The sequence below is a fragment of the Euleptes europaea genome, chromosome 15, assembly GCF_029931775.1.
Source record: "Euleptes europaea isolate rEulEur1 chromosome 15, rEulEur1.hap1, whole genome shotgun sequence".
Lineage (NCBI taxonomy): Eukaryota > Metazoa > Chordata > Lepidosauria > Squamata > Sphaerodactylidae > Euleptes > Euleptes europaea.
Genome location: NC_079326.1, coordinates 12,201,065 through 12,225,154, shown reverse-complemented (window position 1 = coordinate 12,225,154; position 24,090 = coordinate 12,201,065). Strand labels below are relative to the sequence as shown.

Genomic DNA, 24,090 nt, shown 5'->3' with positions numbered 1-24,090 from the left:
GGGCTTCACCACCAAAAAAGGTGGCTCAGCCCTGCCGCCGCTCAAGGGGAGCGATCCTGGGGCGAAAGGGCTATAGAAGCTGCCTAAAGGCAGCTCCACCTCCATGAACTCTTTCCCACACCGGTGGCAGGGGCCAGCGGCTTCTGGACACTGGCGTGTTTGCCCCTATGCCTCTGTAGATGCCACTTTATTCCATGATAAGGTGGCACCTATGCCAGCATGGGGTCATGCCAACTCCTAAGGAGTTTTGGGGGGCCCTTCAGGAATGGGCTGCCTGTAAGATTAGCTACCTTTTCTTTTTCTACTTGCTTATAAATTGTTCTCGAACATCTGTGCTTTCTAATAAGGCTTTTTAAAACCCTGATTCCTGGCTTTTGGGGACTGGTTTTCGGGGAATAGGTCTCACCCATGAGCCTTGGCTTGTTTGGTTAAACATTTAGCAGGAAACCAGTGCTGAATTGGATACCTCTGGTATAGAGAAAGGGAAGCTGGGGGAAGGTGAGACTGAACCTTTCTCACTCCTACATGTGCATGCACACATTTTCAACAGAGGGTTAACACGCTGATCAGAGATTGCCTGTGTCCCCAAATGTTTTGATCCTGCAGGCAGCCTTGGAATTGTGCCCCAAGAGGTGAAGGCAGCCACAAAGTGGCTGCTGCTGGAAGTGGAGCCGCCCACAAAATATCAGGAAATGAAGTTCTCCATGATTCTCTGCCTTTTAAAATGAGCAGATTATTTAAAATAATTTTCTTGCTTATGCAGAGCTTTTTTCAGTCACAAAAGTACAGATGCTTATGTTGTGGTGGCAGCTGCCACCAAAGCATTTTTTTAAAAAATATGCACAGCCAATCAGAAGCCCTGCTGGGCAAAAGCACCACCTGGCCCCACTCACTTTCTACAAACACATGGTGAGCTCCTGGAAAGGTTTCTGCCATGGCACCCATAGACACCACGTTGGGGGCTCCTGGCCTGGTACTGACCCATCCAAAATAATCTTCAGGTGGTGGAAAGCTACCCAAATCTATCCCAATGGAAAAGGAAAAAAGGTAAGGTCTTTAGGCAGCCTCAGCACACTGAGCCGAGACTCCAAGACAGTGGGAGTTGACAGCTGGGGGAAGGTCAGGGGCTGGAGTCTGTCACAAGCACAAGCAGCCATGGGCTTCCTCTTGTCATTATAACTAATTACTGTAATAATTAATAACTGCAAGGTATCTTTAAAATTCCAAAGCAACAACAAACACGTATTTCTCACGATGATGTAAGTTTGAAAGATAACCCTCCTGTTGTGCCCGGTCCCTTCTGCCCTGCTGCAGCCTTTTGAGACAGAAATGGGGAGACTATGTGTGGTGACCATTCTAAAGATACCCATGCAAAAAGTGACCATTCCAAAGATACCCATGCTTTGATCAAAGCCATGCACTGTATGTGGGGCTGCCTCTAGATAATCTTTAGAAGCTTCTGCCATTAAAAAATAGAAAAACTAGGTGGTTACCTGGACTCATAATGATCATATTTCACCTGTACCTAAAGGTTCCCAATTTGTGGATGAGGTCTGGTTTTGACCTATAAATCCTTAAAACTCACTGGGACTAGGATCTCTTAGGGATCTCCTTCTTCCATATGAACCTTGTCTGTTAGCTGAGAATTCATGAGAGGCCCTTCTTGTAATGCCCTGTTTCTAAGTTAAGGGGAAGGGAACCCTAATTATGGAACCCTCACTGCATGTGTTGGCCTGGTGCCTTCCATATTATAATTTTGGATATTAGATGAAGTCTGTCCAGTTTGCTCATGTCGTTAATTACTATTTGCTGTTTCATAATTTTTGGCTGTTTATATTTTTGGAACCATTCATGTGATCTTCTCAAATGTATAACAATTAGTGTTAACTGATCTGTGGATGGCGGAGGGGTTATAACACAAGCAGAGGGGAGTGTAAGTTTCATTTATCTTTTTTTTATAATCTTTTTATTCGTTTTCAAAAGAAATGAACAGAATTGCTAAATATATATCTGTATATATGCATTCAATACATAAAATAATAACATAAAAAAAGAAGACAGGGCTGGGGAATGGGAAAAATCCAACCTGTCACACAACTAGTCTTAATATTTAGGTCTATATTTATAGCTATATTTGTAACTATACCAGTTCAGAGCTTTCTCTTAAACTCTTAAAATTATTAGATAGTCTAGGCCAGTATATGTTTGGCATGTGCCTTGACTTGTGAATTGAATATGCCTTGTATGTTAACAGTAACTCAATCTCATTTTTATATATTTGCTAGCAATTAGAATGTTCTTTTTTTATCTTTCTCTTAGAGAGTTGTTGCAATAAACTTATAGAAGGGCTTCCATTTTTCTTGATGATGTTCTTGTGTTTTGTCTGTCAAATAGTCTGTCAGTTTCACCATTTTAATATAATCCAATGATTTTTCTAGCCAAGTTTGCACATCTGGTATGGTCTCCGTCTTCCAGGTAACTGCTAGTGTTGTCCTTGCTGCAGTTATTAGATATTTAATCATATCATGATAGTAATTTTTAATAGTGTCAGGGACTTTGTTTAAAAGGAATAATTTTGGGTCAAAATCAATATGTTGTTTCAGAATTATCTCAATATATTTGTGCACTTCTTTCCAAAAAATTTGAATCCTTTTGCAAGTCCACCAACAATGATAGAAGGTGCCCCTAGATTTATGGCACTTCCAGCATAATCCGGAAGATGATTTGTTCATATTCTGAATATCGCTTGGGGTTATGTACCACCTATGGAAAATTTTAAGCCAGCTCTCTTGGATGCTTTGGCAGAGAGTAAATTTCAGACCTTTTTGGCACAGGTATTCCCAATCTTTTAGAAGTATGTTTTCGCTGAGGTTCTCCATCCATTTAATTTGCCATGTTTTTACCTGCTCTGTTTCGGTGTCGTATGTCAATAATAGTTTGTAAATTTTACCTAGGAGATGGTCTCTCGATTTATTTATCAGCTTTTCAAAGTCGGTCTCTTCCTTTAGTTTTCCTCTTATTATACAGTCCTCCTTTAGTCTTGATATTAGCTGGTGATAGGTAAACCAGCTCAAATTAGGAGTGCTTTCCTGCATTTCTTGCAAAGTTTTGATTTTGCCCTGGTCATTCATTAGGTCTGAGTATTTGATATTTCCAAATTTCGATATTTCGATTTTACTGCCATAAGCGTTTCCATAAATTTCATTTATCTGGATTCATAATTGGCTTTCATCATGCAATCGAACCACTATAGAAGAGAGAGCAGTTTTCTTAACTTAAATGCACAATCCAGAGGAGAGGTAGAAAAGAATTTTTTAACTCTTATGATTCCCTGAGCTGACATGGGACTTGACATTTTCCTGCCTTGGCTGTGGTGATTCCATGTGTGGTTAATCTGATTAGCTTAATTTGCTGTCTACAAAGTACTAAAACCAGTGAGCTGGCCTCTGAAAGGGCTTAGTCCCAGTGAAGTAACACATCACTCCATAGTCAGTTTAAACAGAAGTACTTTGACTGGCTGGTTCAGTCTCATCAAATTAATTGAAAATTAATCAGCTGAAATCCAAATACCACACCACATAGTTGGTCTCTACATTGTAGCCTGCAGCTTTAAATTAAAATAACCAGTGTTGATGACTCCATCCTTTTATCTATGTGGCACTTCAATGGGTTTTTGAAATAAGGTTTCCAGAATCAGAGCAGACTCTCTAATCTTGGATTTAAGCTCTATTTGTGAATATCATGTATACCAATAACCAGCTTTAAAAGGAGGCCAATAACCCTGCATTCTAGTATTATGAGAGAGGGAGAAAAGCTTCTCCCTGTCTACTCCATACCATGCATAATTTTATATACCTCTGTCATGTCTCCCCTTAACGGCCTTCTTTCAAAGCTAAACAGCCCTAAATGTTTTAACAGCTCCTCATAGGGCAGTTGCTCTAGCCCCCTGATCACTTTGGTGGTTCTTTTTTGCTCCTTCTCAAGCTCTGCAATATTCTTTTTTAGGTGTGGTGACCAGAACAGTACACAGTATTTCAAATGTGGCCTCACCATAGATTTGTACAAGGGCAGTATGATAGCAGCAGTTTTATTCTCTATTCCTTGTCTAATTATGGCCAGCATGGAATTTTCTGAGGAGAGAGGAGATCCTGGGGCAAAAGCAGATGGATATGGACAAAGCTTGTTGAGATTTGCTACTTACTTCATGCTACAGTTACTGCTGCTTGTGTTTGGTCATCTGGACACATTAAACATAGCTTTTCAAAAAAGTAATCTACAGTTCCATCAAGCAGAGTTTCTTCTTGCTTCTGCAAGGGAGAGTACAAAGCAACTGCGGAACAACTTTGAACAGTTCTGGTCACAGACATCATGACAATAAAAGTCTTAGATTTAGAGAGTCCTGCTGTTCCTAGGCACAGAAAGCCTGCCCGATGTGTTGATGCCGGGTGTGATCCTCACCAGTTTCAATCTCCTACGGATTTCTACATAGATATTTAGTATACTCAGATTTCTTTTGTCTAAATAACTTTTTGTATTGCACCCTAAGTTGAAGCAGCTGAAGCATCAATGTTCCGTCTTTACTATGTCTTGCCTGTCTTATACAGGTAGTTAGATTTTTTTAAGAGTCTGATCATACCAGCCACTATTTGAATGTGGAATGGCATTTGTTTGTCTATTATTAAGAGTGTAGGTTTGAGCTGACTGACTGTAACCTCAAAATATTTGAAAGTGTCATTGTCCGACTGCAAAAGAGCCAGGAGTTGCGACTCCATTTCTGGAGTAGTAAAGGCTTGGGATAATTTATTATGTAGTTGTTCAGACCATTTAAGCCTCCTACAACCAGAGACAGTGTCTCTTGTAAGGTTGGGTATAGGTTCCAACATGAGGTTAGCAGTGGTGTTTAATACTTATCTCAATGGGCAGTGGTCACTCCATGGATAATCACCAACCTCAAAATTATACACTGAGTTCAATAAAGCAGGTGACAAAGCAATATAGTCAATCATACTTGCTCGGCAGGTAGATAAATAAGAAAAAGTACCACCAGTTGTATCATACATGATGCCATGCAAAACATGCAAATTAAATAATGAAAGCAGTTCTAAAAATCTAAGTCCAGCCTTATTAATAACCACATCTTTTGAGGGACGTTCCAAGAATGTGGCGTGGGTAGCAATCTGAGCATTTACATCAGCTCTTGAATCTAAGTCACTTGACCCGATTCTGGCATTAAAAGCACCGCATACAATAACTTGTGCATTTGAATATCGAGAAGACAAAGTTTCCATAATGCAGGCCAGTCAATCCCAGAAATTCCCTTTCCTGAGAGGCAGAGCACTCCACCCAGCGAGGCTATCCCTTTTGCCTGTGGAACGTTCTTAATATTCATCAGTTTAAGTCTTAGCTGTTCCAATCTGTTGGTAAGCTACAGATGGGAGGGCTGAGAAGGAGTTTAGTAAATCTTCTTCGGTCGAATTTTCTGGGGAATATGAACAAGATTCATGTTGGGACTATCTGACAAATCAGCCCAATCCATCAAATCATGCTGTGGGACATCTTTCTGCTTGTCATCAGAAATGCTCTCCATATCTGATAGGGATTTGATCGAAAGGGATTTTAGCAACAAAGAAGTTATGTTTGTGTTTTCAAACACTCAAACTGGGAATATTCCTTTAGTGTGCAAAAGTGATTTCTGGCACAACAAAAGTGTGGGAATTTTAGAGCTACCAAATGAAAGCATAATCATTTGTGCCTGGAAGGTGTTTAAGGGTTCTGTTGTAGCTAAATCAATTGAAGAAACAAGCTTGCTGAAAAGAGCTCTTAAGTGACAATCTATCTGACGTTTAGAGTTCCAAGGAGGAATCGCACCTCTGTACCTGCAGATGGTGAGGCAAACTTCACAGGGCTGTAAATTCAGATGGTAATGTAAGTTCTTGATATATTCCTGCATCCGCCCATTCGTCAATTTTCTCCTGGCCCTGTAAATGTCAGAGGTTTGCTATTGAGGAAAAGGCCTAGAGGAGTCAGAGTTGGTATGTTCTTTCCCTATGTGTCTTGAAAGTAGTTGAGAGAGATGATCGAGTTTAGATTCAGTTTCACTTAAGCTTTCAAAGACAAGAGCGACTGTTTTTGCAACCAGCTGAGGATAATCACTTGTAATGTTAGCTGCATGTCTAGCTTTTTCCTCTTCTTGCTCCAAAGTAATTAAGACTCCCAACTCATCATTACAGTGGTTATCAGGTGGAAGATTAGCCAATGGAGAAAATCGATTAGCGGTAGGAATTGCATAACAAGCATTGCTGCTCGTAGTAAAAAAATCATTGATTTTAGACTGTTTACAAGTTGGGGCGACATAAGATCTTCTAGGTCACAGGCTGTTTGTTCTTATTACAAAAGATCACAGGGTGATAAATAGCTCCTGTGAACCTAATTAGTAAAATTTCAGGCAGTACTCCAGTTCAACAATAATAACACCACAAAGGTAAGGCCACTTAACTCAGTTATCAACTCACAAGTTAAGAGCTGTTCATTTGTAGCAGTGTAGAATAGAGAAACAGAACACCTGCCACTATAGTAGGTACTGTACTATACTTATTACCTTATAGTGAGACAAGCTACTATTAACAGCCAACAGGTGACCACAGTCTTGGTTAAGAGTTCTATAGTCCAAAACCAACCGTGCTCTCCAGCCAAACATATCAAAAACTTGTCAAGGTCCCATCCAGGTCTTATCAAAAGGCCAATTACCATGTCCAGCCATCTCCAGAAAAAGGATGAAAATATCACTCCTCTAGGCTATGATGACATCTCCTCTCCCACAGTTGAGAAAAACAGACGGAGCAAACAGATATAACAGTATTCCTTTTAAGAGGCAAAATATTTTCAGTCTTGACTGGTGAGTACATATAATGCCTTATAATTAGTTCACACAGCTCAATCCTCGACAGCTTCTTCTTTTTTTTAAAGGAAAATATAAAAGATTAAGGAGGCATTCTAGACGTTACTGCCGCTCAGTGGCCATCTTTTTTCCTCCAAGATCTGATGAGATCAGGTTACCCTTGGCCATTCAGGTCAGGGCCATCTAAATTATGCCTACATTTTAATTGCTTAATCCGCTTTGGTGAGAAAGGCAAACCATAAACAAAGTAAATAAACAAGCTGGTATACCCACCAAACTGAAAACCACACCCCAGCCCTGTAGCCCACCAAGGGCTTCACTTCTTTTTGCTGCCTGCTTGGGATTGCAGGAGGAGAAGTGGTTCTCAACTCCTGGGCAGGTGTGCTGCTGGAAACTGCCTTTAACTGAGTAGGTTGTACAGTCCTGCTTCAGGTGTACTTTTGTACCTAAAAGATAACAGAAGTGGTCTTGGTTTATCTTTATACTTATATACTTTGAATTACAATTTATTGCAGTCATGGGAACGCTAACTTGCATATGGGTATAAAATATAGCTTCCCTACCATTCATTAATTGCTTTGCATACTCGGAGACATCACTTACCATATGAGTGTACATGCAAGCACTCAAGAGACCTCACGCAGACCTCTGGATTAAAGCAATGAGGATTTAGTTCTGGGGCTAATTTGCCTGTGACTGACATTTTCTTATCATGTTTGGCACAGAATATTTCCTGTCCAGTCTCATACTCTCTGTGCATGGAGAAGTGACAGTCAATTTATATACACTCTAGTGACGGAGTTATCGTTGTTTATCGAAGGTTTATTCCCACTCACAGTGAGTCGCTCTGTGAGAGAAAGTACAATAGGAACAAAAATAACCTTGCAGGATGAATTTATCTTTCCCACGTCTCTCTGTGTGAAACATAAAGGTCATTGTCAAAAACCCAAGTGAGGAATGGAGTTTTCAGGATCCAACAGCCTGCTTTTCTAGGTAAACAACATGAATTGTGCAGTTGAAGATGTCTAAATGGAATGTTATATTGCTGAAACGCATCAGAAATGACCAGCATTATCCAAAGGCTTCATTTGTTCCTCAAGAAAGCTTTCAGTGGGGCAGAGGCGATGGCACCTGAAGCACTGCCAGGAAGAAATTGGGGGGGGGGTGAATGGGGGAGCATACTCTGTGGTAGAGTATCTGCTTGGCATGTAGAAGGTCCAATCCCCAGAATCTCCAGTAAAAGTATCAGGTAGTAGGCAATGTGAAACAGCTCTGCCTGAGACCCTGGAGAGATGCTGCCAGTCTGAGTAGGCAGTTGCGACTTTGATAGGCTGATTCTCTGATTCAGTATAAGGCTGTGTGCATAGGTGTGCGTACACTTCTGCTGAAAAGTGCAAGTGGCACCATGGGATGCTCTAGTGTCTGGGGAAAAAATCTGTTTGCTTTTACCATGGTGTTACTTCTGGTTTTTCACCGGAAGTGTCGTCGATGTGCTGGTGGGGTCCCAGTGAGCCAGTACCTGCTCTCCTAAATGCTCCAAGGGGTTGCCAGCTGTGGCCTGGCAACCCTCGTGCCAGCCCAGTTTTGTTGCATTCTTTCCCAAAACTTTGCAGCAAAGCAGGTTTGGGAAAGATCACAGAAAAGACAGGGAGAATCCTGGAGGTGCACAGAAGCACCTCAGTGCTGTCTGGGAAGTGGGGCAAAGCCTGCTTTCCAATACCATCCAAGCCAGAGCAAACAACCCATAACCCTAATCTTATGTACCTAACCAGCCATGTATGGATAAATTTTTGAATGGCTCCAGAGATGCAAGGGGGAGTGATTTTTGCCTATTTCCCTCCTCCTTAAGTGGCCTTTCAGCAGCCCTTATTCTGTTCTGGGGTCCCACCCCCCAATTCCCTTGAGATGGATTTCCTGGTGCATTTTGGTTTCAACAGGAAGGGAGAGGCGAGAAACTCATGCTCCACAGGTTGGAATCCCACCGCAGTAATTTTCAGCCTGTGGAGATCCAAGCTTTTATAAAAAAAACTTTTAAAAATACAAGCCCACACCACATTGGTTAGCTTCATCAAGACGTGGTGAGGCAACGGGTTGTTTTCACTTCATAATTCATCTGGGCTTTTTCATATGCATTTTTAATGCAAATTGCTTGAAGCTAAGCATAAGATTATTTGGTGTTCTTGTCCTTAAAAATTAAACAAATCTGTATGAAGTCTGAAATGTGTGTGAAGAGACTCTCCCTGGAGATCTTCAACTGTTCCAAATGTAACCTCTTGCTGCTACTGTTCATAATTTAGCTAGAATTTCCATGCAAAGAATCAACATTAGCATGATGTTTCTCCAGTATTAATATATATATTTATTTATTTGAAATAGTTATAGATGGACCTTTTGGCTAGATGCCTGGGGCCCAACGTGCATAACAAAATAAAACCATTAAAAGTTCTTTTTTTAAACTGTCCCATTCATCTGCTTTGTAAAAAAGAGAGTGGATTTCATGTCAGTTATGGAACAAAATATGTAAACTTCTATGAAATAGTGTTGTTCCAGCTACCTTTTCCCCTTCTGGAAGACAATGATTATTCCCAACAGCAGTGCTCCATATTCTTTTCAGAACTAACACTTGCATATGGATGAGTCCCACCAATATGGCCAATCTTCCGGTGTAGGTAAGAGCTTGCTTTCCAGCAGCAAATATTAAACAGCAAACCCTTGGGCTGTAGGCTGCTTAAATAGAATTCTCTTTACAGTGTTGTGTATATTATGCTGAAATTGATTCCCAAAGCAGCTCACAGGACTAAAAATGTTATACAAATGACAGAGTTCAAGATAAAATGTTCCTTGCGGGAGGGAATTACAGCTGAGATAGATCCGGGCACAGTGCGTGTGGGAGGAGGCAGGCCTGGCCGGTTCCTGCATTCCTTCTAATAGCCCCATCAATAGCAGCCAGGGGTCACCATACCCATAGGTTACTTAAAACCATGTCAGCAGAATATGTTTAAGGCTGAGAGCAAAAATAACTCCCCTGGATCATGTCAATAGGTCATTGGTTGTCTTTGCATATAAAATGGGATATTTATCATCTTTCTAGGAATATTTTCCTGAAAATGTAGTAAGGTCCAGAGTTCCATGATTGTCTGCAGTGTTAGCAGACAGAACTCCAAATTTTATAGTTTATCACAATGATAGATAGAAATCTGAATTTAAAATTGAGATGCTGACAGTGTCGTGATCCCCCAGCGCACACGCGCACCAAATCGTTCCAAACCTCACAGAGCCAAGTCCAAAGGTAATCCAAAAGCCAAGTCCAAGGGTTCAAGCCAAGGTCAGACAAAGCAAACAGTTCACAGTCAGGTCAGGAGTCGATAGACGTGTTGCTTCCACACAGCTATGCTCTTTCCAGCTGCTTATCAACAGCAGACCACTCAGGCAGCCTGTAACGCCATGCACCTGCCAGCCACCTCAGACCTGATCCTGCAAACACTCATCCCCACTGTCTGTGCTGGGTCAGTACCTAGCTGCCAGCTCCTGGGGGACAGGGGACCCTCAAGCAATAGAGGGCTGTCGCAGCTAGGTACTGGGTCGGTACCTAGCTGCCAGTCTCTGATCCTGTAAGATCCTACATGTTCGCCTCCTGCGCCATTCCTGAGGCTCTGGTGACGAGGGGTGGGGGGTGAGCAGACAGGCAGCTGGCTTTCTGCAGCTGGAAGGCTGAGGCGTCGCTGCACTGGTTCCTGGCTATGGGTTTGGGTTTGGGTCTGGCTCCATAGGGGCTGCTTCTTCCTGTGCCACCTCAGCTCCTGGCTGTGTAGAGAAGCCAGGGCTGCTGACTGTCTCTTCATCAGAGGCGTCATCTGTGTCCCCTGGACCTGGCTCAGCCATGACAGACAGCTCCTAATCTTGTGCCAGACTCCAGGCTTGGCTTTGTGTATAGTACCACGGGATGCACACATTCAACTCCTCTTTTGTGAAAAACCTGGGATTCCTCCCTAATGCCTAAACAAAGGCAGTCTGAGGCAGAGCCTGGACCAGTTTTCTGCAAATACTGGCAAAAAAGACCACATTAATGTTAAAGAGGAAGATGATGCCGTAGGTGGATGAGGAGAACAGTGGAGTTACATATCTGAGTGAGGAACTACACACTATGGTTTGGATCACATGGAGGATTTCCACAAATGAAAGGGACTTCTGTTCTCAAAGCACAACTTACCTCCCCACTGCTGCTGCAGCCCAAAATGCCTCGTGGGATGGTGCTCCTGGGGGACAAGGGACCCTCAAGCAATAGAGAGGAGTCAGAGGGCTGTAGCAGGAAGGTGGAATCAGTGGAAATGTCCCTCTTTCCTCCTGCAGAAATGCTCTGTGAGATCCAAGCCATTGTCTGCAAATGTGTATTCCTGAACCCCTGTGTGGCCCTTGGGATAGTCTCACAGGGCCTGGCAGCATTGGGGCACTACTGATGACCTGGCCGGAAGAAAACACAGCTGAGGCAAGAGGGGCGCCATTGAGAGGGCAAGGCCTCCACCATCAGCCACACAAGTAAAAGGAGGCCAGGAGCCAGTGAGAGGGGAGGAAGAGGTGGGGGTTGAAGCAATGCCAGGGCTGCTGGCAGATTCCTTTCCTTTCCCCCCCCCCTTTATCCCTTAGAAGCTCCTTGATCAATTGATCTTGAGCAGCATATATCTAGTGTTGGAGGGATATAAGGACTGAAACAAATCTTGCCACTGACAATGTAGCCTTGGGGTCCCTATCGCTTAGTAAAAAAGGCATTATGTCAGTCACAGAGGCATTGGATTTGTATATTAAGAAAGGGGAAAATATAGCGCGATCGAAGTTCCTCGTAAAAGCGGCCTTCCAAAAGGGCATGGGCTAATGAGTCAATAGAGCCAGAAGAGCAAGGGCAGATCCTGTCTGAGTATGGTATATTCAGGATTCTGCCCTGCATTACCATAGAAGGGTTAGCATTCAATCTAGCCAAGCAAAAAGCTCTACAGAGACGAGGAGTTGTCAGATAATATGTATAGGCAGGCAGACCACGTGGAGGGGGTATTGCGAAGAACTGGGATGAACAGACGCGACGCTGGCAGATTCCAGTGGCAGCATTCAACTGCAAGGAGGAGAGGTTGGGCTGAAGGGGAGAGCTGCAGCTGGTGAGGTAGCTTGGGAACTCTGGCAGGGCGGGCATGGGCTGCTGGAGCAAAGAACAGCCAAGAAGGCAGAGGAGCCCTCAACCCCTGAGAAGAGAACAGAGAGCCGCTGGAAGGCAAGAGGGAAAGGGCTCGTGGCGGTGGGCCAGAGGGTCTGGAGGGAGCTCAAAGCCCCAGAACCCCAGAGGAGGTGCACCAGCAAGGGGACTGTGCGACAGGAAGAGCCATTCCCCCAAGCACCCTAGGAGGGCATAGTGACAGCCTCCCCAACTCTGGAAGACACACCGGTGTAAGGAAGCTGGGGCAGGAAGGTGGCAAGGATCAATCTGGTGGCAGCCCTGACTTTGACACTCTATACCTGTTGACCGGCGTGGCCAAGACGAATACCCCAGGGGACCTGACCACCAATCAGAGATCAGGCAACCAGTTCGAGGCCTCAGCAGGTGACAGTTACACCCTGTTTATTAAGATGATGTGAATGTGAGGAGCACTTGCAGGGAAGGATTGCCCAGAAGGATCTCCTGCAAATCATTTTTTCTCCTTAAGCTGTCTTCAGTGATCACTGTTGGTTTTACGGACAGCCAAATGCTAGGGTTTTGTTTTGTTTTGTTTTGTTTTCTTGCACATGTCATAGCCCTATGACAAAGCAAAGTCCTTTTGGGAGACAGTAATTAGGTCAGTGTCAGTTGCTTTTCAAATGAATGTGGCAAAAATGATTGAACTCACTTTGCTTAACTGCACAGCATCTATTCTGAAACAATATCAGACTGTTGCTTTATATTTATTGACGGCAGCAAGGCTGGTTTTTGCCAAAGTCTGGAAACTGAAATTTAGACCACTAAAGAAAGACTGGCTAAACAAAGTAAAAGAAATGTATAAGTTCTTAAAATGAACCTTACTGCAAAAATCACAAGATTCAGAGAGGGCTATGAGAATTTGGAATTCTGTGATATTGAGAATTGGAAATGATGGTTAAAATGGTAAGGTGGATATTTTCCATTGTTAATATTGAAATTTGGCCAAACTTTTCTCTTGTCAATTTTTTTAGATAATATTGGGAAAGCATTTCTCTGTTATTGTATAATTTGTACTCATGATTTAATTATGTAAGTGTGGTGGAGGGAGAGCTGCAAGTGGGCAGGAGAATGATGCACAGGCAAGTGGGGGCATGTGGTTGGGTGGGCAAGAAGAGAGGCCTGGGAAGACCCTGTGTACTGTCTGCCAAAGGCCCACCAAAACCCAGAACTGGCCCTGCTCTGTGCCCATCCAGCTCTGTGCCCACCCCACTCATGCCGGGGGGGGGGGGTCTCCTAGGCAGATTGCCTAGGGCACCAAAACCCCTTGGACAGCCTTGATGAAAGAGCCATGTGGGATTCCAAGACTTGTACCAAGCTGAGATTTCTCCTTGAACCATTAGTGAATAGGCCAATAACTAATAGAGTATCCTTGCAATCTGCCTCAGTATTCCTATTTAAGTAGTCTTGTCCAAGTTACCATAATAGATGTATTTTGGAATGAAGACTGTGGAAAGAGACCTAGTGCACCCTGAACAAGCCACAAGAAAGAAATCTAATTAGAAGTGGATTTATTTGCAGAAACAGCTGGGGCTGGAACGCACTCAATCTTTTACATTATGGGTTGGTAAGCACAAGGCACTATGTCATCAATTTAGCTTAGGTTCTATTTCTGTGCAGGTCAGCATGTCAACCAACACTTTGTCTGTAGTTCTGAAGCTCTTTTTAGAACGAATCACCTACTTCACTTTCAAGTACCTTGAACTAAAACTCATTCACTGAGAGAAACTGCCTAATGATATCACTTCTCTCTTTATTCTCGGTTGATGTTTAGCTCATTGCTTTCCTGTAGAGACTTTTATAATGTTTGGAAGGTTTGTGCTCGCAAGTAAAATGTGTACTGATTTAAAACAGCAAATTCCAGTGGCCAAAAAAAAAAATCCAAATGTTAGCAGATTCCTTTTACATTCCAAAATGATTTTGCTTTAAAGCAGGCACACAAAGAAGCCAACTTTTAAAAATGTAAAGGACATCAAAGTCTAGCTTAGTGTGATATTATCCATGCCAAGAAAAATAACAGATAGAGCCTGGAGCTTAGACTAAGAAAGTCTGATCCAGCAAGAAGATTCATGTAATCTAGGAATGTATCCTTAACATCAGTAGATTATAGTACAAATTGTATTCCCTTACACAGTTCAGTTTTTGTCTACTGTATGTACATGCTAAAATACATTGTGCTAAGGAGCCTTTAGGCCTTGACTATTCAGAAAGTAATTTTCAATATGAGACATCCTTGTGACTTCAGAAGAAATTAACTAGGGTTAGCCCATCCTCTGAGAAGAAATGTATTAATCCTGTCATTTTTCTTGGGAATTAGTACCATTGGATTCTGTGGGACTTATTTCTGAGTGGGATCAGGCTGCATGTAATTTAAACGTGACCTTTTAAAATTGCTCATTGCACAGTGCTGAGGTTTAACTGTTTTATTAAACCCATTTTGATGACACAACCGCACACACTTCAAAAGGTAAAGCTCGTTTAAAATTTGTTAGATGGCAGACCTAAATTATGACTCATCCAATTTGGTTGCATCCCAGTCTTTTTTGCCTGAATTCAGCATGAATGATTTAGACCCTGTAGGAGCCTATCCAGATCTTTTGCAGTCACTTCTGTCCTGTAAACATCTAGCAAGGATCCCGTTCTATGGGAAGGAAGGGTCTATTGTAAGAGAGTATGAATGTGACACTTGTTCCCTTGTGCTGTGCATAAGAGCAAGGATCTATTTCTGTCTCATGCTTTGCTTTTCATCACTGTCCAGTTCCTGCCACTGCAATCCCGTCCAGCTTCCTTAAACCTAGGACAACCCCTTGTCTTGCTTTTTGATCTCCCTCCTCTCCTGATGCATCTCTTCAAAGAGTTTAGGCAACCCACTTTGGAAACTCTGTCCTTTTTTCTTTTCTTTTTTTAACAGGCCAGACAGGTCTTGTCCTAAAATAAAAACAAAGCTCTGCTGACTTCCCCAAGCTCTGAGCATTAAAAAGTGGTAAGGTGCTTCTGCCGTGTCCAGCTTCTTAGCCAAGGCCTTGGTTGTTCCGTGGCACTATAAATAAAGCTATTAGCATCAGTATGTAAATAGGTTTCTATTTTTGTTCAGTGCATTGTTTGGGGGAAACTAGGCCAGTTATTCAGTGGGAATTGCTTGCTGTTCAGCACTGAGACTTACCCGGTTTTTCCGGGCAGTACTGTTTTGCAAGGTATCTCTATTGTGCTTTATTTATAACAAGACAAGCTGCGGTAATCCAGACTTATGGAGGCTTTGGTCCTCTGGAACGGAGAGTTATCTTAGAAGGCAAGCCTGTACAAGAACTGATGTGATTTGGTGTCTGCTTGGCAGCATGCTAGACTAGATATTTACGGGCCTATCTTGATCCTTCGCTTTCCATTTAAAAGGCAAATGTAGTTATTTATTAAAATATTTATACGCTGCCTTTCCCCTTGGCTCAAGGCAGCTTAAAACATTACACATCAAGAGCAAGTGAAATAAAATTCCAAAATACTTCCCCACATCAAAGATGCCTGCTTTTCATATTCCATCAAAAGCCCTGGCAAACAAAGAAGACTTGCAGTGCTTCCTGAAGATCTCCCGATGAGGGGGGTCGCCTCACCTCTTCAGAGAGCCTGTTCCACAGAGTAGGAGCCATGATTGAAAAGGCCCAGGATCTGGCCAATGCCAGGTGGGCCACCTTAATTGGGAGAACAACCAGCAGGTGGCAGCCTGAAGACTGTACCTGGTGCACAGGATCAACTAGCCATTTCAGAATGGGCAAGATATGTTCCCGTAGGCTAGCCCCATTAGTAATCAGGCTGCCACATTCTGAACCAGCTGCAGCTTTTGGGTTGTCTTCCAGGGCAGCCCAATGTAGAGCACGTTACAGTAATCCAGCCGTGAGGTTATAGTAGCGTGGATCATTGTGGCCCGATTGGCTGAGTCTGAGAATAGGTGAACCAGTCGCAGCTGATATAAGACGCTCATGGCCACTGCATCAACCTACTTTTCAAACAGCAGGGCTGGGTCCATGAGCACTTCCAAGTTCTAAACCTGCTTTGAAAAAGCCAGCTCCACACTGTCCAAGATGAGTGGATCCAGTCCCACTAGAAGATCAGCCTTTCCAACCAGCATTACTTCTGTCTTGTATGGATTGAACTTCAGCTTCTTCTGCCTTAGCCACCTGATCACAGCCTCAAAGCACTGGTTTAGAACCAAGACGGATGCTTCTGGAGACTTGGATAATGAAATATACAGCTGGGTGTCATCTGCATATTGATGACATCCATTCCCAAAGTTCTGGATATTCTAATTCAGTGACCTCCTATTTAAAAGACTGAAACCACCAAAGGGCTGCTGCTTAATACTATCTCCATATTCCAATCAGTGGATAAGAAGGGCCCATCTAGACATGACAGCCATTCCTTGGTTTGCCCCAGGGACATACTGCCATTTTTAAAAAGTGAATTCCCAGCTGTAACTCCTTTAAACTGTACCATCGAGGCCAAATTCTGATCTGGACCACTGCAGCGCAGGGCAAGGAAGGTATCATGCCTCTCCTCGTGCTGCTTTTCCTCCCAAAAATTTTGCTCAGGAGAGAGGGGAAGGCTGAAGCCCCTCATTCTCCAGCATGATCATGTGATCATGATTTGAATCAGACCCTGTGGTGCTTGAGAAAGTAAGTCTCCCACAGCTTCTGTGTACTGTCACTTCTAGTTTGAGCCAAAGTCCAATGAAATCAGTGTTTAGGATTGCAGTGTTAGAAGCCTTTTGCATAAATTTGAACAGTGGTACAAAATACTTTTGCTGAGGTCCCTTCTTCTCTACATTTTGCCACATATTGGGACCAAAGAAGTTTCAGTGTTAACAATAGACTAATCAACGGGGACCCAAACTGTGACTGCAACTTGAGCGTTCCAGTGGTTATATTTTCAAGAGACTTTCTGTTTCCTTTCAAATTTGAGAGCATATATAGTTAATGTTGTTGCCCCAGGTTGTTGTTGCTTTTGATACACTGAATGTGCATTTACTGAATATGTTGGCACCAAATTATATTATTTGCTATAGGAGGTGGGTGGTACAAGCAGTTGTCTTACCTTAGTCATTGACGCCTCTTGAAGACAGCCACTGGTTATTTTCTGGTATAACTCTGATCTGTAATAAGCCTTGTTATAGATTAGATGCTTTTTTGCAGACCAGAATTAGACTGGAAAATTACTGACAACTGTCCTCACAAGGAGGCAATAACTAAGCTACGAAAGCTGCCTGTACCACCAGTCACATATAGGACATGAAACGACTTGGTGCTAGCATATACAGTATAGCTGAACTGTGTAGTGCATGAATAGTTTGTGCGTGTATAATCTGCACTCACAAAGAGCCAAGGTGTTGCACAGACTGTGGTTCATAGCTGGTCTTCCTTATAAGTCCATACTATTATAACACAAATGTCCTAATATCCAGATCACCAATGTGAGAGCAATGGTTACTGTGTTTATATAAACTGTCACCATATCAACAGTAAGTTGATATTTTGTTTTGGGAAACACAGTGAGAAACCAGAACTGGGAAAGCCATAATATAAAGACAGTTTTTCCTCTGACGCTCTGTAACATTGTGTTGAGCTAAATTGTTCAGTCGGTGTCCAGCTGTTTTGTCATTGTGATAAGGTACACCAAGGGACTCAGTGGTGACAAATACTGTTTGTGTACCTGCTCCTTTTATGTAACTGAATATCTGTCCCTTGCGCTTAAAGAGTTATTTTAAGGCTTGCCTTTGAATAGTCTATAGTCTTCAAGGTTTCTGACTTCTTCAGTGGTCATTGTATTTCACGAAGACATGGTCCAGCATTTTCTTGTAGTTTCCTGATAGTCTCCTGCTGCACCTGTATCTTGGACATCAGCAGGTTGCGTTCCTATCTGGCATCTTTCTTGGAAGATGAGAAGTTAGAGTCCTCTCCCCAGATGCAGACACTTCAAACTCAGGGTTGCAGTTCTCTGTGGGGGGGCCTTTTAAATGTCACCCCAGAGGTATGAGAGCTACTTTTCTGTGAGCACCTTCCATGTAGCTGGAATGATGTGATGCACCAATCAGGTCATTGAAAGGGAAGTAACAGCTCTGGAGGAAAGGTTCTTGCATCAGCCTCTGCCCACATGTTGGCTCCTTAAATGTGACCCTAGCCATATGGATGCTGCTTACAGAAAAGTGGCTTCCATACTGGTAGGGTCACTTTTAAAGGTGCCTTGTGTGGGGACTTTTTGGGGCAAGGTAGAACTATTGCCTTTGCCTTCGTGACATTACAGCCCATTATTGAATGGGGGGAGGAGCTCCTTAGGAGCTGGCGTGACCCTGCGCTGGCGTAGGTGCCACCTTATCACAGAAGGGAAAGCCCACGCCGGCATAGGAGGGGCGTTCCCAGGGAGTTCCTGGGGGAGGAGCTGCCATTCGGCACCTTCCTCACCCCTTTCGCCCCAGGAATGCCCCCCTCACGCTGTGGCGGTGCTGCACCAGGTTTTTTGGTGGTGTAGCCCCATTGTAGGCAATGGGGGATTTCCCCCCTTTTCTCTATTTTTATGTTTTTTAAAGCCTTTTTTTGCCTCCACATCAGCCGGGAAGCCTCTGGGGAGGTGGCGCTGCTCGCAGCTGCCATGGATCTGTCCTCACTTCAGGATTGGGCTGCCTGAGAGGAATCCTACTCAGGTCTGTTCAGTGGGGCTTTCTTCTAGGAAAGTGTTTTTAGGATTGCACTGTTAATTACTAATCGCTTGTGCACACTTGCCTGGAGTTAAGTCTCATTGAACACACCACAACATACTTTCAGTTCAAGACACAGAGCATTCAGGGGCACAAATACTTAAACACACCTCCCCCCCCCCCACACACACACACTTTTATTTACAGGGTCCCACACATAAATTAGCTGTTAAACGCCGTATACTATCATAACACCCGCAACTCCAAAAATAAATTATTGCTTTTTCATACAAAGTTCTGATCCTAGTAAATTGTGATGTCTGTCTATAATATTTTAACATTCTACAATGGTGTAAATTTTGTGTTTATCTTATGTATAATGCGCTCAAGGTCTTTGCTCAGATGAGCTTGACATCAAAGGAAATGAAATTGTGATGTCTGACTGAGTCTTCTAGGCAATGTGAATAAATAAATGTGAAAAAAATTAAAAAGTGACGAGGGGAAAGTGGATTTCTTGGCAGCACATGACTTAGTTCTTTGAATCTTAGATATTGCTGTGTTTTAGAAGCAGCAATTTTGTTTTTCTTCAGGATGTTGTTCTTTTGTGGGCCTCCACGCTTGTGATACCTGTGATAGGCACATGGTCCAGCTGAGCAATTTTTCTTCTTTGACATTCCCAGCCCTCATTTAGACAAGGCAGAGAGCTTGAAACACATCATCATCAGACAGAAGCCTCTAGTGAGGCATATGGTGGTGAATTCATGAGCTGATAATTATTTTGCCTTCCCCTTCTGCTAAATGTCACATGGATATCTAGGGGAAACAAACGCTGGGCACAACAATCTTTGTTTTATGGTTCTTCCTTTCTAGAGGCAGTTTTCTTTTTCCAAAGAAGGTTATTCATGCTCACATCGTTTTTGCAAAGAATGTGTTGACAAACTGAGCAAGCTTAGAAAACCTGTGTTTTCTATGTGTTGACATATGTTTTCTATGTGTTGACATATAAACATATCTCTTTGGATCTTTTATTTAATACTCATTTGCTTGGTCAGATGATCAAGTTGGTTGTGTGTTCTGATAAATGTTCATCTCTGCAAGCTGAGAAATCTCCAGCTCAGTCTCCAGCTATCTAAATTGATTCAGTAAAAATGTTCTTGTTTGGGGGCCAGAGGAGTCGATGTGTCAAAAAGACATCCTGTATCCATTCTTAAATAATTTTGCCACTATCTCATGCACATACAAATCAGAACACAGATTTTTTTAAAATGCACACCTTTTAAAGCAAAGCATTTATTGTGCTAAACAAAGCTAAACTCAATTGTTACTTCCACACAAAGGTTTTGTATAATTTGGCATCCAAACTGGAATGAATTGTGGGGGGGAGCATCCACATTATGTCATCTCCTAATCATCCACAGTTGACGTTTTCCTCTGCTTTGCTGCATTCTTTCTCATGATCTACGAATCACACTGAATTCTCAGCTGTCATTTTAAAAAGTGATTATCAGCTTCAGTGTTTAAAAGAAAGCCCTTTTCATTGTGGAGATGTAAAGGGGAAAGGTGCGCCACATATCTCTGCAATGAAAAGGGATGGACTCTTTTTAAAAAAAATGGAATTCAGCAGAACTAGTAGATTTTGACACCAGATTGTTATAACATTACTGTGAACTAGCAATGTAGCAATTGTCATTTGTTTTAGAAAGCCCTCTTGTGGTGGTGGGGAGTGACAGCTGTACAAGCTGAACCAAGGAAAATGTAGAGAAAACTGCTGTATGGATGTAGCATTGCTACTGTGAATGCCTCTGCATGGGCGGCAGCAATGAGAGCTAGAAAGAAAACCATCGCCATGAGGAAGCAGCCAGAGTCAAACTAGATGTGATGAGGCAGCCTCACGTGTTTATTCGCATGCCTGCCCTTGCCCCTATTCACATATAAAGTGTGGGTTAGGGTTTATTTTTACATGAAATAAATGTGCAGGGGTTAGGGGACTGAAAGCCTCTCTTCTCTGTTACCTTCTTTTCCTACGCCCCATTGTGTGACATGGTTTGCTCCCAGAAAAAACAACTAAAGAAAAAGGGGAACAAAGAAACTCAATCTAAAAGTCAGGGGAAACCAAAGGGGTTGAGCTAAACACTATCTAATATAACAACAAATACATCTATTTTTATTATATATAGTGCACAATTATATATAGTGCACGATGTTATATACATCCTGGACACCATGTACAAGGTGTGAGCTGTGAGCCATGTTTTAAGACCCATGGACTACCTATTTTAACATAAAACCACACAGAATAAAAGGCTTTTATTTATTTTATTACCTTATACAATATTTGTGTAAATGTTAAGATGTGTATTGTAAAATTGTGTATGCATAACCACTGAGGAAGGCCTCTAAAAGGCTGAAATGCATCTGGTTAGATTTTGGTCATTTTATGTACTAACATCAACTGTTATATGTGGGTAATATTTGTAACTATGTTTGTGCTTTTTAGGAAGCCTGTACTTTAGGCCCTGTGATTTAAAATACAATATATAATAATATAATAAAAATAGATTTATTTGTTGTTTTATTAGATAGTGTTTAGCTCAATCCCTTTGGTTTTCCCTTGGTTTGCTCCCAACCCATTAGTGAAGTGAGCTGGGCTGCAGAGAAAAATGCTGACAGCATTAGAATCTGGTAAGGTGAGGGGAACATAAAAACTTAAGAAGATCCCTACTGGATCAGACCAGTGGTCTGTCTAGTCCAGCATCCTGTCTCACACTGTTGCCAACCAGTTCTTCTGGAGGGCCAACAACAGGGCATAGAGGCCAAGGCCGTCCCCTGATGTTTCCTCCAGGCACTGGGATTCAGAGGTTTACTGCCTCTGAATGTGGGGGCTCCCTTTAGTCACCCTAGCTAGTAACCACTGATAGACCTATCCTCCATTAACCTGTCCTAATCTTTTAAAGCAGGGGACGGTAGAAGGGTTTAGCTGGAGTTTTTAAGAGGTATTGGACAGCCATTTGTCAGGAATGCTCTAGCTCAGGAGTGCCAATGTTGTTGAACCTGTGGGCACTTTTGGACTTTTGAGAGAGGGTAGTGGTCACTGCTACAAAATCTTGGGCAGTTCCAAGCCAAGCGGCAACTATTTCTAAATGATCCCTCCCAGCAGATACAATATGCTTTGTAAGCTCTTCTGGAGAAAGGATACAGTTGGGATCACGGAAAGAGACATACCCTTTGGTTTTCATTTCTAAACAATGAGGACGGTTTGCACCCTGCATGACCAAAGGGAGAGGTTTCAAAAGGTGTAAAAGAGCTTGTGTCTATGGTCATGCCAGGGGTGCACAACTCTGATGTGCCTGCCCACGATGAGTTGAGAGCTTTGCTAGTTGGTCAGCTGGTAGCAAGTAACCTATAGCTCCCTGCTTTTCCCCCCATTCCATTGAAGACCCTTGGGATTAACCATCATTCAAAAAGCAAGCATACATCAGGCACACATTGGTGGGAAATGTTTTCAGTGGAGGCCAGCAATCCTGAGCCCATGCTCGATGCAGGAAATCCAGCTAGAATTGTGATCCCCAAGGTGGTATTTCTGGGGGCTTTTTCAGTGGAGCCAGCTCACTCCTCCAGTTGCCAGTGAACACATATAGAAAAATAAAAAGATGTACCCGCTTGTGTAACTCAAGCAACAAGCGCAAGAATGCATGGTTGTGAATGGTGTGCACCAGAGCCTCAGAAGCAGCGACAGCATGCTGGCATTGCAGCCCCAATCGCAGAGGCACAAACCATCCCCCTTTCTTTGCCTTGGTTCCCGGGTCTGTTTTACCATCTCTAATATGAGAATAGATTCTCATCTACAGAAGCTTATGCTGGAATAAAAATTTCTTAGCCTTTAAATTGCCACTGCTTGTCTTTTGCTGCAACTCAGCCAACCCTCTGGAATTATTCTCCATCTAACGTTATTTATTATAATTTGTCAAAATGGAGTTACTGTGCAATTTTAAGACACACAAGTTTACTCTTCCTTCCTCTGTACTCATGAGGGTGGATACAAAACAGAATCAACCGCATATCTAAATACTGCTTGATTTTAGCACAGAATACTTTCCAGGCTAGAGAATAAATGTTGCCTTGATGTGCACGCAAACCGTCTGCAGCCTATTTCAAATTATTTCAGTAGCCCACTGGAAACAATCATTATTATTAACATGTGGGGAGTCTTAATGCCTACTAATAATTGTCCATTAAACTGTGGATGTGACCTGAAATGTTATTTTACATTTCTGACTTATCCATAAATGTAAGAGAAGGTAAGCATGGAGCAGTGGCCAGACAGGTAGTATAGATACAATATGCATGCATGTATAGCCCATTCCTGGCCTCAAAGGACGAAAGTCCTTTAGAGGCCAAAAAGGGGCTTCGCTAGCGTAAGTGGGACAGCCGCCGCTAACCATCCCACTCACGCTGTCCAGGTAGGCTCGGACACCGGCGGGAGGACCCGGATGCCGGTCTCCTGGCACTGCTATGGCAGCGCCACCCAGGAACACCGGCTAGGCCTTCCACCGGCATCTCACCAGTGCACTGCCCCGCGCCAGCGTCACGGGGGGACATTCCAAGCTTCCTGTCCCCTTTCTGCCTGGCATGCCAGTGGGGAGAACAGCATTGCTGCGCCTGCTTTTTTGCTGGTGTAGCCTCGCTGTTCTCAGCCCCATTAAAACATTTAAAAGCCTCCTAAAGGCTTTTTAAAGCCTTTTGGTGGCTGGGAAACAGCTTTGGAGGCACTGCGGTGGCGCCTCAGCCACGCCGTCCCCGGCCACCAAAGGGTCAGGAATGGGCTGCCAGGCATTTCGGTGCTGTTTTTCTCCCTAGGATTGCCAACAACCTGGAGGGGAAAAACTGTCCTGTCCCTTTAATAGAGGTTTAATGTGTGGAAATGGGCAGTGGAAGCTTTTCATGGCATGGAGATAAATATAATTACTAGTTAAATAAAGTCCTGTTAAAGAAACAAGACACTTCTTCCCCCAGGTTGTTGGCAACCCGACTCACAGGGAACCCAAAGCAACTTACATTTTTTAACAAATAAGAAATAGCAACCCCTCCCCCCCAAAAAAAAACCCCTGCTTGGCTGATCCTACATCCACTGGGCAATTCATATCCAGAGGCTGCTAGCCAAGGGCCTAGAGAGTATGTCACGTAAATATAAGAACCTGCACTGGCCAGAAGGCTCATCTGTGTTACAAATAGCTCTCTGCTCCTCCCCTGCATTACGAACCATAACCTGATATGTAGCATGGCAGTTGCATAAAG

The 24,090-nt window shown here is 43.0% G+C and overlaps 1 protein-coding gene across 1 annotated transcript in view; it reads left to right on the top strand.

The window, feature by feature from the left end:
• The window catches only part of ADCY5 (adenylate cyclase 5), a 288,285-nt gene that overhangs the window by 174,025 nt on the left and 90,170 nt on the right, over positions 1-24,090 (top strand). The window lies entirely within an intron of this gene.